We start from the raw sequence: 15,838 nt of genomic DNA on the forward strand, positions 1-15,838 counted from the left end.
CCCCTCTCAGGGTCATACCTGGAGAGTTCCCAGTACTCTACCAGTCTTGACTGTGGGAGGGAGAGTCAGGCAGAGGCATAGCCATTCCATTCCTAGCTTGGGCAGTGGCTGACAACTGGAAGGCAATCTGCTACAAGTCAAAACACACCCGTGCTGGGCAGTAGCAGCATGGGAGAGAATCAGTTAATTGCGTGGAAGGAGGTAATGGTAAACTACTTCTGTATTTTTACCAAGAAAACTCTATGGATGCACTACCAGAAAGATTGCAGACAGAGGTGGGGTGCTCTGAGAGAGATGTGCCCATGGCCTCACTATGGGTCGAAGACAACTCGACGGCATAAAACAAGACCCCAGCATTTAGTATAGTGCCTAGCATATAGTGAGAGATTAATAAATACCAATAAAAAAAAGAATTCCCATTCTGTAGATGAGGAAGGTGCTCACAGAGAAGTAAAATGATTTGTTAAAGGTTATAAAGCAGGTCAGTGGTGGAGGTAGGATTAGAAACCAGATCCTTTGACTCTCAGATGGATTCTCTTTCCACTTGGCTACACGGCCTCTCCTCACATATTTGAGTCTCATCGCAGGACCAATCTTCTCCTTCATCCCCTCTGCATTCTTCCTGCTCTTCCACCTGCCTCTCCCTTCTCCTACACTCCTGACTCCCTGCTCTTTGCAGTTGATTTCATAGTTTTGTTGGGTACAATCAGAAGTAGGTGGTGAAATGGAGGAAAGGAAGAAAAAAAGATGGGAAAAGATTCATGAAAATAATTCTAATTCCTCCTTCTGCAACAGTTCTTCCTTTTTCAAAGAGGGAGAAAGAAAAAAAAAAATCAGCTTCCATGTGCAGTTCTCAGGAGCTGGAGGAAGATGGAAATAGAGCCAGACCCTCCCATCTTAACCTCAGAGCACTTCTGTCTCACGAAGTACGTGGAGGCTTACCTTCCTATCCTAGCATGTAAGGGTAAAAGCATCTCAGGCTTTGCCACGTGTACTGTAATTATGGGTTGAACCCGGTGCTTATGGGGAATCGATGTGCGGTTAGCCCACTGTACCTCATTATGTATTCCTTCATTGTTTCCTATGCAAATTAAGTTAATGAGAATTAGGAACATAATGGAGCCCATTCACCGTTCTAGTCGCTGGAAAATGGGTTTGACTACCAATTTTCCATTACAGCTGTTTTGTAATTACCGCGGAACACTGTGCATTCTAATGGAGACGCTGAGCGGCACTGACAGTCTCAGCTTTTTTTATCATAACGAAAAACATAAGCATTTCCATCTGAGTGACCGAGTTTGGTTTCAGCTAAGAATAATCCCCCCTGATTACTGCCAAAACGGTCTGCTTCTGCTGCAATCAGTGACCACCCAGTGCTTACGGCTGGTCGTCTTACCTGGCCAAAATACCATTTTTATGGAAAAAAAAAAGTCTTTAAGGAGACGTAGTGTGCAAGGTGCACCCCCCCCCCACACACACATGTGTGTGCAGTACAAGCATCCCATTGTACTTTACAGTGGCAAAATGCAGAATAGGGCTGGACTGAAAATCAGGGAGGCTCCTGACAGTTTGAATGCAACAGGGACTGGTTTCCTGTACTGAATACCCTTTATTCTCCCCAGAAGAGAAAAGTGTTAGGGGCTGAGGGTGTCTGGCCTCCTGACTGCAGTTGTTGGCTTCCACAGTGAGATTCGTACACAGGCACAGTTCTGCCAAATCCTGAAGATGACTCCTTGCTAATTCTGCCTTTGTCCCTGGGGCTTACGAGCTGGGTGCACCATTGCTTTGGATCAGCCACCTGGTCCAGCAGTGATTTTGAGTTGCTACTGGTCCTGGGTATATTTTGATATCAATCAATCAATCAATCGTATTTATTGAGGGCTTACTGTGTGCAGAGCACTGGACTAAGCGCTTGGGAAGTACAAGTTGGCAACATATAGAGAGGGTCCCTACCCAACAGTGGGCTCACAGTCTAGAAGGGGGAGAAATGTGTTCTTCTGGCAAAGGATATCTCCAGGCAACTCACTTTCTCAAATTTCTTGGTGGCAAGGCAAATGATCCTTACAGGGAGATTATTTGGATAGCTCAGGTCTCTAGTAAATATTTTATGGGGGGATATTTCTCGGGGAGATTTTGGGCCTGAAATATCTGGATAATAGAGATCAAGAATTGCTAAGCCCAAATTGCCCAGATAATTGGCTAATGTAGAACCAGGCTGGACCCTTCAGCTAAATGAACTGGAAGACTTGAACAAGTTATCCAGATAACTCAAGCAAAACAACCTACTACTAGGGTTTTGGGGAAACTAATCAAAACATCTAAGCTCCTTAAAAGCCGGTATTAGATCTACCAATTATATTGTACCCTTACAAGTTCTTAATATATTGCTATCCCAAAGTAGGCTCTTAATAAATACCATCACCCAATTCACCAAGAATTTACTCAATCCTTCACTGTGCCAGTGTAGACATGAGCCATGAATGATAGCTATGTTTTATTTTCACAGTATTATTTCACGCTGTCACTTTGAGAAAAGCAAAAACACTTGAGGGATGATGCAGGGAAGAACCATGATCCAAAAAAAGATGCTTAATAAATCAGAAAATTATTTTCTTTCTTGAACATTTTCATTTTTGAAAATGTTTAATGGAGCAAAAGCAAGCAAAACATTTGCAGCCATGGATAATGTTTAATTAGTAAGTGAATGAACAACACTGAAGCCTAAAAAGTAAAAAAAAAAAAAAAACAATTCTCTCGCTCACTCTCTCTCCCCCCCCCCCCCCCCCGCCCCCCCCCCCCCCGCCAGATCCCTCCCCACCACCCAAGTGGTACAAGTTGTGGTGCTGATTATTTTATTTTCTTCCAAAGTCATCTGGCTAGTTGCCTCAACTCTCCAATTCATTTTGCTAGCCAATACTTTCTGGAGAATCATCATTTCCTGCCAACTGACCACTCGCCATCCCAGTTCACCCCCTCTGACAACTGATCCAATCTGACTGCACTTTCCTCCTTAACATTTCATCTCTCTCTATCATGTTCTTGGGGCTCCCTGTCAAAACCTGTCAGCTGGGCCTTTCAGGTAAGCATCCTCTGGTTCTTTCTGACAAGAGAGCCTCTCCTTTGTGGATTCAAGTGGCAGGGCAGGGTGAATTTAAACCACAACCCTCTCACCTCTGACCTCTGCCCTCCCTCCTCACCAAGGTCACCCTTAGCTAACCTTAAATCCCCTCAGGTTTCAAAACTGGGCAGGTGGTGCCTGCCCCATTGCTGTTCATATGGTTCAATTTGTTCACCCATCTATGACCCCTCCGCTTTTCACAATTCCAGAACCTGGCAGAGATGACCATTTCTCCTTCTGATAGCTACAGTCTACAGGATAACAATGCATTTGAATTGAGCCACTGACCCCGCCATAAGGGTGGGTGGCCCCAGAAATACTTGCGCCACGGAAGCTGCAAACTATCATGTCTGCTAGGGCCGACGGAAGAAAATTTCAAACGATCCCCACAGAACAGACGGCCATTTCAACAGCTATGCCAGAATGCCAAAGCTCAGCTTCATTTAGCTTTGACTCCAAAATCACTGGATTTCTTCACTCTCAATCAGCCCCATGCCACTGCTAGGCCCACCTGCCTTGTTTGATTTATAAGAATCTGAGTAGACCTTGTTGGTTCATTCCCAGTGTCATTTTCAACACTTCATCTTGTTTCAGCACTTCTTCCCCATGCTGGAGCCAATTGGATCTTTTTTTTTTCTTTACAGACAGGGAACTCCTCAGCAGAAAGAGAAGTGGGCGAATACGATGTTTGCAGCTAGAAAAGTCCTCCCCTCATTTTCAAGCCTGCAGAACTTACAGGTTTGGGTCAATAAACCAAGGCTAGCAGAAAGAGCAAGGACTGGGCACTGGGAAACCTGGGTTCAAATCCTGACCCCACCACTTGCCCGCTATGTGATGTTGGGCAAATCCCTCAACTACTCCGTTCCTCAGTTTCCCCATGGATAAAATGGGAATTCAGTGCCTGTCCTCCCTCCCTTTTAGACTGTGTGCTTCATGTGGATAGGGACTGGATCCATCCCAGTGCGTAGTATGGCGCTTGCCTGATCTTGGTTATATTTTCATCTATCCCTCCAATGTCCTGTAGTATTGAGTTTGTTGTCTCAGTCTGAAACAGGGAAGAGAAGTGGCCATATCAGAAGCAAAGAAGTCACCGTGGAGTGAGCCAGTTCTCCACCAATAGCCCCAACACCCACAGTGCACCTCCGCTCCGCTCTGCTCTGATGGAAGTGTAATTGAAACGCAGCAACCAAAGGTCAAAACCATGTAAAATTTAAAGGCCATTTTTATTATTTGACATGGAACAAATTGTAACTTTATATTGCTTTTAGATGCAATTTCGTCAAACGGAATTAGATTAAGCTCCAGTAAAGCACCTCCTTTAAAGGTTTGAGATTAAATATGAGATCGTAATGTGGTACTCCGGTTTCCCCAGTAAATGCCCGGGAAAATATTTGTTGGGAAGCACGGCTGCCTGATTTGCATTAATACAAACGAGGTCTTTTTTGCCTATTCAATTAGCATATTCAGATGGACTGCCAGCTCCACGCCTTTAAAATAGATTCTGATTACAAACGTGACATATAACATTTATAATGAGAGTCTTTGAAATGCTAGGCCGGCCATGGATTACATATGGCATGGAGGCTGAGGGGTAGCCTCTCCAAATAGAATGCAGAAGAGGATGGCCTTCCCAAAAGGTTGTGGTTTGGGGCGTATGTAAACATCAATCCATCAATCCAGCAGTGGTATTTGTTGAACGCTTATTAGGTGCAGAGTCCTGTAGAAAGCACTTGAGAAAGAAAATGTAAGAGAGTTAGCCTATGAAATCTCTGCCCATAAGGAGCTTACAGTTTACAGAGCCCTAAGAGGAGCAACATTGCTTAGTGGATATAGGACAAGCCTGGGCGTGAGAAGAACCTGGGTTCTAATGCTGGCTCCATCATTTGTCTGCTGGGTGACTTCGGGCAAGTCACTTAACTTCTCTGGGCCTCAGTTACATCAGCTGTAAAATGGGGATTAAAAATAATGATGGCGTTTGTTAAGCGCTTACTATGTGCCAAGCACTGTTGTGAACCCCATGTGAAACATCAATCAATCAATCAATCCATCATATATATTGAGCGGTTACTGGGTGCAGAGCACTGTACTGGATGTACAGCCTGATTACTTTTATCTACTACAGCACTTAGAACAGTGCCTGGCACACAGTAAGTGAAAATACCATTTAAAAAAATGGCCCATCCAGCCAGGGATTAGGTGATTCACCATCACAGCAGAGGTGTCATCCTCAACTCCGCTCTCTCGTTCACCCCTCACATCCAATCCGTCACCCAAACCTGCCGGTCTCACCTCAACATCGCCAAGATCCACCCTTTGCTCCCCATCCAAACTGCTACCTTGCTAGTTCAATCTCTCATTTTATCCCGATTGGATTACTGCATCAGCCACCTCTCTGATCTCCCATTCTCCTGTCTCTCACCACTTCAGTCTATACTTCACACTGCTGCCCAGATCATCTTTGTGCAGAAACGTTCTGGGCATGTTACTCCCCTCCTCAAAAATCTCCAGTGGCTGCCTGTCAACCTAAAAATCAAGCAAAACCTCCTCACTCTCAGCTTCAAGGCTATCCATCACCTCACCCCCTCCTACCTTACCTCCCTTCTTTCCTTCTACAGCCCAGCCCACACCCTCCACCCCTCTGCTGCTAACCTCCTCACTGTGCCTCGTTCTCGCCTGTCCCACCGTCGACCCCCGGCCCATGTCTTCCCCCTGGCCTGGAATGCCCTCCCTTCACACATCTGCCAAGTTAGCTCTCTTCCTCCCCTAAAGCTCTACTGAGAGCTCACCTCCTCCAAGAGGCCTTCCCAGACTGAGCCTCCTTTTTCCTCTCCTCCTCCCCATCCCCCCTGCCCTACCTCCTTCCCCTCCCCACAGCACCTGTATATATGGTTGCACAGATTTATTACTCTATTTTACTTATACATATTTACTATTCTATTTATTTTGTTAATGATGTGCATCTAGCTTTAATTCTGTTTGTTCTGACAACTTGACACCTGTCCACATGTTTTGTTTTGTTGTCTGTCTCCCCCTTCTAGACTGTGAGCCCGTTGTTGGGTAGGGACCATCTCTATATGTTGCCAACTTGTACTTCCCAAGTGCTTAGTACAGTGCTCTGCACACAGTAAGTGCTCAATAAATATGACTGTATGAATGAATGAACCATGGGATGAGTGTGGTCCCTGGGGATGCACGGATCAGGATTCGTGCTCTTGGAGACCCCTGAAAGCCTATCCATCAACAGATGCAAAAGCCTAGAGTGAAAAAGTATTTTCCTGAGGGTTATCTGGGGGTGGCAAGGAGGGGAGGGCAGCTTGTTTGTGTAGAAAGAGTCCTGGATGGAAAACTGTGAGCCCTGGGTCTGAGTCCCAGTTCTGGCTGTGGACTCACGCCGGGACCTTCTGTCCATTATTTCCCAACCTTCCTGTGCACCAGTTTCCTGGGCTATAAAGTTGAAATAATAATCTCCTCTGCTGCTCTCCCCTTTTCCCTGCTCCACTGTCCACTTCTTTTTTTTTAGTGGTATTTATTAAGCACTTAATATGTACCAGCCTGTGTGCTGGGGTAGATACAAGATAATCACATTGGACACAGTTCCTGCCCTACATGGGCTCAGTTTTAATCTCCATTTTACATATGAGATATAACTGAGGCAGAGAGAAGTTCAGTCACTTGCCCATGGTTTCACACAACAGAGAAATGACAGGGCTGGGATTATATAACCCAGGCCCTCTGATTACCAGACCATGCTCTTTCCACTAAAAATAATAATAATGAGGGTATTTGTTAAGTGCTTACTATTTGCCAAGCACTGTTCTAAGAGCCAGGGGAAATACAAGGTAATCAGGTTGTCCCACATAGGGCTCACAGTCTTAATCCCCATTTTAGAAATGAGGTAACTGAGGCACAGAGAAGTTAAGTAACTTGGCCAAAGTCACATAGCTGATAAGTGGCAGAGCCAAGATTAGAATCTACAACCTCTGATTCTCAAGCCTGTGCTCTTTCCACTAAACCATGCTATTTTGTGGGAGCATACTAGGCATGCTACTTTTCTATTCGAAAGGAATGATGCACCCTTTGTGTTCAGGTTGGCTGTAGTGTTTCAGAAAGGGGTGTCCCCAATTAAGGAATCAGGCATCTACCAGCTGTTTGCACTGACACCTTGGGAGCAGTGGATTCCACCCAGGGTCAGCTGGGTCTCTATTTATGTCCTATTAGAGGCACTTGTGGGAGGAAGCTTGCCTGAACTTTCCCCAAGCCAGCAGAACTTTTTCAAAAGGCAAAGCCACCCTATGCTGTCTTTGGGGAAGAGACTGCCAGGAAATGCTCAGGACATCTGCTTTGAGTCTCAGAAGGGAGTCACAACAGTAGCAGTAACACCCCCAAGGTAAAGAGAAGAGAGATAGCTTTGGGACTGAAGTGGTCTGATCTTTCAACTGTACTGTACTAGTAATTTACTAAGCACTTACTATGGGCAGAACACTGTATTTAATGCTGGGAAAGAGCATACAAGTGGGAATTTGATCTGGACCCTGTCCTTCAAAGGGTTTATAATCTACAGTTGTTATTGTATTTAAAAATGATGATGGTATTTGTTAAGCACTTACTAGGTGTCAAGCACTGTTCTAAGCACCTGGATAGATGCAAGGTTATCAGATTGTCCCACATGGGGCTCACAGTCTTAATCCCCATTTTACAGATGAGGTAACTGAAGCACAGAGAAGTGATGTGACCTGCCCAAAATCACACAGCTGACAAGTGGCGGAGTCAGGATTGGAACTCACGACCCCTGACTCCCAAACCCAGGCTCTTTCCACTAACCCACACTGCTTCTCTATTGTCTTTGCCCAAGTGCTTCATCCCAAACTCTGCACTTGAGAAGCAGCGTGGCCTAGGGGAACGATCGTGATTCCAGGAGTCAGAGGACATGGGTTCTAATCCTGACTTTGCCATTTGTCTGTTGTGTGACTCTTGGTAGGTCATTTCCCTTCTCTGTGCTTCAGTTACCCCATCTGTAAAATGGGGATTAAGGCTGTGAGTCCCTGGTGGGGGAGGGATTGTATCCAATTTGACAATCTTGTATGTACCCCAGCACTTAGTGGAGTGTCTGGCACATAGTAGACACTTCACAAATACAGGAAAAAGAAGTACTCATTGTATAACACTGATGATTCAGAAGACTACTTCAGTAGAGGCAGAGAAGTCGGAAAGTGAATGTGAACTTTTGGAGGCAAGGCTGGGTTTCCCTACAGCAAAGAGAAATTTTCCCAATCAAGTCTTCCTGACCTTACCTTTTTTTATTCAATGTATTTATTGAGCGCTTACTGTGGGCAGAGCACTGTACTAAGCACTTGGCACTGTATTAAACACTTCTTATCCTGGATCATCACCTTTCACTTGGGGATTGGCAGAGCACTGAACCAAGTGCTTTATGGCAATCAGAAGATGCAAAGGACACCATAATTGCCCTTAAGGGCTTTACAGTCTAAGGGGGAAAATAAACAGGCTTGAATATGGAGAAGCAACAGGGATTAGTGGAAAGAGCATGGGCCTAAGAGTTGGAAGATCTGGGTTCTAATCCCGGCTCTAGCATTTACCTGCTGTGGGACCTCTCCCAAGTGCTTAGTCCGTTGTTTTGCACACAGTATACGTTCAATAAATACGATTGAATGAAAAGTGGGTGGGGAATGTGTCCTTTAATTCTGATGTAATATGCTCTCCCAAGCACTTAGTATGGTGCTCTGCATGTAGTTAGCACTTAATACAATTGATGGACTGATTGATCTGCCTTTCCCTCTCTAACTGAACGGCTACCATGCTGATCCAATCACGTATCCAGTGCTTAGAACAGTGCTTGGCACATAGTAAGGTCTTAACAAATACCATCATCATTATATCATATCCCACCCTGCCTTCTGCATCTGCCCCCTCACTGACCTCCCTGATTTCTATTTCCTTTGCCGTCCAAACTTCACTCCACTGCCTGGATCATTTTCTTAAAAAATGTTCAGTCCCTGCTCACCACCCCACATCTTCTGGGGCTCCACCTAGCTCCTCTCACCCCTCCTCACTCCAGCAGACGGCTCCAGCCCTGGGTGTAAACTGCAGCCTGTCTCCATCTTCTGATCTCTGCAGATGATCTAGTCTCTAACCCCGCCACCCTCACCCCTTGTCCACATCTCAGTCCCCCCTGGGGTTACATTCCACCCTCTGCCATGACACAAAAGGTGCCAGGTAACCAGGATTGGGGTGGCACGGGAACTGGCCGTGCAGGATGTAGGAACTGCAAGATTTCCCCCTTTACCAGTGGGATTTTCTATGTCCCAAATTTGCCACCCGGGGAATGGGCCAGGGTGTTGTCAGATCAAATCGATCAAGCTGGGAAAGGAAAACAAGGCTTATTTGGAGCATAGTTTAAACAATCGGCAACTCCTTCTGGACTAGGAACCCCAAAGGAGCAGTCGGCTTAAGATCCCGCTCCCTGTGGTGAAATCCAAGGCTTAGCCGTTCCTGGCAAGAGAGAAACAGGTCTCCCTCATCCTCTCCCTCCAAAGGGCAAGACCTTTGGAGATTTGTCTAAAGGTCTAGGCCTGGGGAACACTGGGTTTGCTATTTGAAAGGTGATACTTGATTCTCTTCGTAAAAAATAATAGTTTTTTTATCATGTGTTAAGTGGTGGGATAAATTCCAGATATTCACATTTTTATGGAGTGGGGCTCTGTGGGATGCAGAGAGGTTTTATGGGGGCGGGGGGCGGGGGGCTTTTGTCATTCAAGTTGGGGTGGTCTTAGGGAAATGGAGGATTGCTGTATGTCCTCAGTTGAGAGTCCTTCCTAATGATAACAGTAATTCTAGTGGTATTTTTAAACTGTTTACTCTGTGTCAAACATTGTTCTGAGGGCTGCAGTAGGTACAAGTTAATTAGGTTGGACAGAGTAACTGTCCCACGTGGTTCACGGTCTAAATAGGAGGGAGAACAGGCATTTAATCAGCATTTTACAGTTGAGGAAACTGAGGCATGGAGAAGTTAAGTGAGTTGTGCAAGGTCAAACAGCTGGTGAATGGCAGAGCTGGGATTAGAAGTCAGGTCCTCCAACTCCTAGGCCCATGCTCCTTCCACCAGCCCATGCTGCTTCCCCTACCTGTGGCATTTATTAAGTGTTTACTATGTGCCAAGCACTGTACGAAGCCCTGGGGTAAATACAAGAAATTCGGGTCCACATGGGGCTCAGAGTCTAAATAGGAGAGAAAACAGGTATTGAATCCCATTTTGCAGATGAGGGAATTGAGGCACAGTGAAACTAAGTGACTCGTCCAAGGTCACACAGCCAGGATTAGAATCCAAGTCCTTTGACTCCCAGGATCCTGCTCTTTTCACTAGGTCATGCTGCTTCCTCGGGCAGCGGACAGTCAATCAATCAATTGTATTTATTGAGCGCTTACTGTGTGCAGAGCACTGTATTAAGCGCTTGGGAAGTACAAGTTGAGTAGAAGTACAAGTACAGTCCCCAACTGTATTCACAAATGTCCCCCATCTTTCATTAATCACATCACCCTCTGCAGAAATTTTAGTTTAAAAAAACCAAACGAACAACAAAAAAACCCCATAAGCTCAGGGGAAATAAAATGATTCCCAGTCAGAAAGGAAAATTACTGAAACAGCAGCAGGAAGATTTAGGCTAGTCATAAGAAAGGACTTTCTGACCATATTAAACATTGGAGTAAGACAGAGAGGGAAGCTGACCAGAACTTTTAAATTACACACAAGATCACTCTCTGGACAGGAAGACTTTGATACCACTTAGAGGTCTGGGAATGGGCAGAGTCAACTCTCCAGCTCTTTTTTTTTTCAGTTCAAGGATGCAAGGGATCCTTGATCCCTGAGAAGCAGTGTGGCTTAGTGGAAAAAGCACGAGCTTTGCAGTCACAGGTCATGGGTTCAAATCCCCCCTCTGCCAATTGTCAGCTGTGTGACTTTGGGAAAGTCACTTAACATCTCTGGGCCTCGGTTACTTCATCTGTAAATTGGGGATTAAAACTGTGAGCCCCCCATGGGACAACCTGATCACCTTGTAACCTCCCCAGTGCTTAGAACAGTGCTTTGCACATAGTAAGCGCTTAACAAATACCATCATAATTATTATCCTCTCTCTCTATCTCCGCTCCAATATTCGCATAGCCCCTGGCACGAGAAGGTCACACCTCCACATTCCCCCCCTCCTCAGACCATGAGTCCATCCACCCGGATCATCCTAGATTTATGATAATCGAACAATCGTAATTCTTTTTCTGGGCCCGCTGGGGAGATGTAGCCCTCCCCACCTCCCCCGCCACTCCCTGATATGAGACAGACGGATCCCCCGTGATCAGGAATCTACTACCCTTGTACTTTATCCAACCCCTAAGACTGCCAGGCCTGTGGTTCTACAGAAGGGAAGGGTTCTTGTGCATTTTATTTCCCCCCGGCTCAAGAGTACACTGCACTCTTTATGTTGCCAACTTGTACTTCCCAAGCTTAGTACAGTGCTCTGCACACAGTAAGTGCTCAATAAATACGATTGAATGAATGAACTTGTGTGACTTTGGGTGAGTCACTTGACTTCTCTGTGCTGCAGTGTCCTCATCTGTAAAATGGGGATTAAATCCTCATCCCTCCAACTGTGAACCCCATGAGTGATAGGGACTGTGTCCAATCTGTTTATTTTATATCAATCAATCAATCAATCAATCGTATTTATTCAGTGCTTACTGTGTGCAGAGCACTATACAAAGAGCTTGGGAAGTATATCTCCCCCAGCACTTAGTGTACAGTGCCTGGCACATAGTAGACACTTAACAAGTATCAGAAAACAAAGCTAACACTTACTCAAAGAAAAGGTTCTTGCTCTATTTGTAATCCTGCTGGTAGGGTGGTCACCTTTGTACTCCTAGTATGTTGGCTTGGGGAGAGGCTGAACCCCCGGGGTCCCCCTGAACAGGGAGGCTCTAAAGACTAGGCCAAGGACTACCTGTGTATATGTATATACGTTTGTACGTATTTATTACTCTTTTATTTTACTTGTACATATTTATTCTATTAATTTTATTTTGTTAATATGTTTTTTGTTGTCTGTCTCCCCCTTCTAGACTGTGAACCCGCTGTTGGGTAGGAGCCGTCTCTGTATGTTGCCAACTTGTGCTTCCCAAATGCTTAGTACAGTGCTCTGCACACAGTGAGCGCTCAATAAATACGATTGAATGAATGAACTCGTGTGTTCTGTGACTTTGAGTGAGTCGATTTCTCTGTGCCGCAGTTTCCTCACCCGTAAAATGGGGATTAAATCCTCGTCCCTCCAACTGTGAACCCCATGAGTGATAGGGACTGTGTCCAATCTGTTTATCTTATATCTCCCCCAGCACTTAGTGTAGAGTGCCTGGCACATAGTAGACACTTAACAAGGTTCAGAAAACAAAGCAAACACTTACTCAAAGAAAAGGTTCTTGCTCTATTTGTAATTCTGCTGCTAGGGCGGTCACCTTTGTTCTCCTAGTATGCTGGCTCGGGGAGAGGCCGAACCCCCGGGGGCCGGGGTCCCCCTGAACAGGGAGGCCCTAAAGACGAGGCCAAGGACTACCTTTATATATGTATATGCGTTTGTACGTATTTATTACTCTATTGATTTTACTTGTACATATTCTATTCATTTTATTTTGTTAATATGTTTTGTTGTCTGTCTCCCCCTTCTAGACTGTGAACCCGCTGTTGGGTAGGAGCCGTCTCTGTATGTTGCCAACTTGTGCTTCCCAAGCGCTTAGTACAGTGCTCTGCACACAGTGAGCGCTCAATAAATACGATTCAATGAATGAATGAATGAACTCTTGCAAGAGGCCATCCTGGGAAGCAGCAGCGACTTCACTTCTCAGAACTGGCCACTAGGGGGCGGTGGTGCACACAGACACACATGCTCTGCAGCCAGGAAAGGTCAGCTCCTCAATCAATCAATCAATCATATTTATTGAGCGCTTACTGTGTGCAGAGCACTGTACTAAGCGCTTGGGAAGTCCAAGTTGGCAACATATAGACGGTCCCTACCCAACAGTGGGCTCCCAAATAGGAAGAGATCCAGCAGCGGGGCTAGTCTAGGGAGCCCACTGTTGGGTAGGGACTGTCTCTATATGTTGCCAGCTTGTGTTTCCCAAGCGCTTAGTCCAGTGCTCTGCACACAGTAAGCGCTCAATAAATACAATCGATTGATTGATTGACATCTGAGGGCTTGTCTGTGGACACCTGACCCCTGGTTTGGATCCTGCTAGCCACACCGAGCTAGAGGGAAAGAGCAGACTGGCTCTCTCCCGTAAATCAGGTTACCTGCATAGACCAAACATCCTTTCCCCCACCCCCACCACCTCACCACAATCACAATTATTTTTTGGTTTGGTTTTTACAGTGTTTGTGAAGCGCTTATTAGGTGCCTGGCTGGGGAAGATATAAAATAATCGGGTTGGACAGAGTCCCTGCCCCTCATGGGGCTCACAGTCTTGATTCCCGTTTTGCAGATGAGATTCCCCCTCTCCATCCCCCCCGCCTTACCTCCTTCCTTTCCCCACAGCACCTGTATATATGTATATATGTTTGTATGTATTTATTACTCTATTTTACTTGTACATATTCTATTTATTTTATTTTAATATGTTTTGTTTTGTTCTCTGTCTCCCCCTTCTAGACTGTGAGCCCGCTGTTGGGTAGGGACCGTCTCTATATGTTGCCAACTTGTACTTCCCAAGCGCTTAGTACAGTGCTCTGCACACAGCAAGTGCTCAATAAATATGATTGAATGAATGAATGAATAACTGAGGCACAGGGGAAGTTCAGTGACTTGACCAAGGTCACAGGGCAGACAAGTGGCAGACAAGCTCCATGCTCTTTCCACTGGGCTATGCTGTTTCTCAGGTGACTCAGTTATCCATTCATTCATTCAATCGTATTTATTGAGCACTTACTGTGCGCAGAGCACTGAACTAAGCGCTCAGTTACCCCATCCTAATTTATAGCTTGGGTCCAAAGAAGTGAGCCACTGCCCAAGGCCGTACATCTACATCATCATCATGGTCATCATCATCAATGGTATTTATTGAGCACTTACTATGTGCAGAACACTCTATGGATATCCTAGAGTCCCTGCTCACCTCCCCACATGAAAAGGGTGAAGCTTATAGTCTAGAGGGGAAGATTGACATTAATATATATAAATGATTTATGATATGTAATTTAATGTAAGATCTGTGGGGTTGAGAGTTGGGCTAATATCAAATGTCCAGGGTAAGAGTCACACTTGCGATAGTCGATTTTCCACTATCATGATCATATCTTTTCAGTCTCAGGGCAGGTACATTCTCCAGTTTATATTGTCCTGGACATTCAGTAGCACTCCCCCACAGACAGTGAAGTGGGGAATTGAAACACCTCTCTTGAAATGTCCAGCCCTGCCCACAGTGTCTAACCTGCTTTTGAGGAGAAAAAAAAAAGTGGGTTTTTGTCAGTTCTGAAATACTTAGATTATTGGTGTCTGCAGTTCTTGTCCTCCTGAAATGTTTCAGACTCCCATTTCCTTGGCTTGGGCAGATAGTAATATTATGCAGTTAATAATTAACAATTAACAGCCAGACATGGGAATAGACAGAAGATAATCAGATCCATCACAGTCCCTGCAAGCAACTATTTTATTCCCTTTTTACAGATGAAGAAAGTGAGGCACAGAGCATTTAAATGACTTTCCCAAGGCCGCACAGCAGGCAAGTGGCTTGGTGAGGATCAGAATCCAGGTCTTCTAATTCCCAAGCCCGGGCTTTTTCCGCTGAGCCACACTGCTTTCCCTAAAGTGATTTCTGGTCACTTTAATCACCTTCCCTTTCCTTTTCAGAGCCCAGAGAGTGGAGGGAGGGGAAGGGGGCTGTAGGTTTCTTGGGAATCTGAGATACCCATGTAATAAATCCTGTAAGCACGTTTTTTGGTCCAGTGGAAAAGGAACTGTTATGATAATCCACAGACCAGGACTCTAGCCCTGGTCCTGCCTGCTGGGACTATTCCATCAGCGGTGAAGTTTTCAGACAGATGAGAAGCAGCATGACATAGTGGTCTGCACAGAGTAAGTGCTCACAGACTACAACTAGTTGATTAATTGATTGGACTATCACTTAGCCTAAGGGAAACAGGTCAGGTAACACCTGGTTAATTGAAATTAGTGGAAAATCCCAAACCAAAAGAACTCTTCACTGTAGCCAACAGGTTCAGACTCCAAATTCATCAAAACTATTAATGGGAAGCAATATAGGATAGTGGATAGAGCACCAGCCTGGTAAAAGGAGCTGCATGGCTCAGCGGGGAGCCCGGGCTTTGGAGTCAGAGGTCATGGGTTCAAATCCCGGCTCCGCCAACTGTCAGCTGTGTGACTTTGGACAAGTCACTTAACTTCTCTGGGCCTCAGTTACCTCCCCTGTAAAATGGGGATTAAAATTGTGTGAACCCCCCTGTGGGACAACCTGATCACGTTGTAACCTCCCCAGCGCTTAGAACAGTGCTTGGCACGTAGTAAGTGCTTAACAAATACCAACATTATTATTATTAAGGAGCTGGGTTCTAATCACTGCTCTGCCACTTGTCTGCTGTGTGACCTTTGGCAAGTCACTTCACTTCTCTGGGCCTAAATTACCTCATTTATAAAATGGGGATTAAGACTGTGA

At 45.4% G+C, this 15,838-nt stretch overlaps 1 non-coding gene across 1 annotated transcript; it reads left to right on the plus strand.

The window, feature by feature from the left end:
• On the plus strand, positions 1-138 carry LOC119926121. Its single transcript, XR_005450028.1, has one exon. It is a non-coding gene; the product is annotated as a small nucleolar RNA SNORA7 (small nucleolar RNA).
• Positions 139-15,838: the final 15,700 nt, after the last annotated feature.

This window comes from Tachyglossus aculeatus, chromosome 3 (assembly GCF_015852505.1).
Source record: "Tachyglossus aculeatus isolate mTacAcu1 chromosome 3, mTacAcu1.pri, whole genome shotgun sequence".
In the NCBI taxonomy this organism is placed as follows: domain Eukaryota; kingdom Metazoa; phylum Chordata; class Mammalia; order Monotremata; family Tachyglossidae; genus Tachyglossus; species Tachyglossus aculeatus.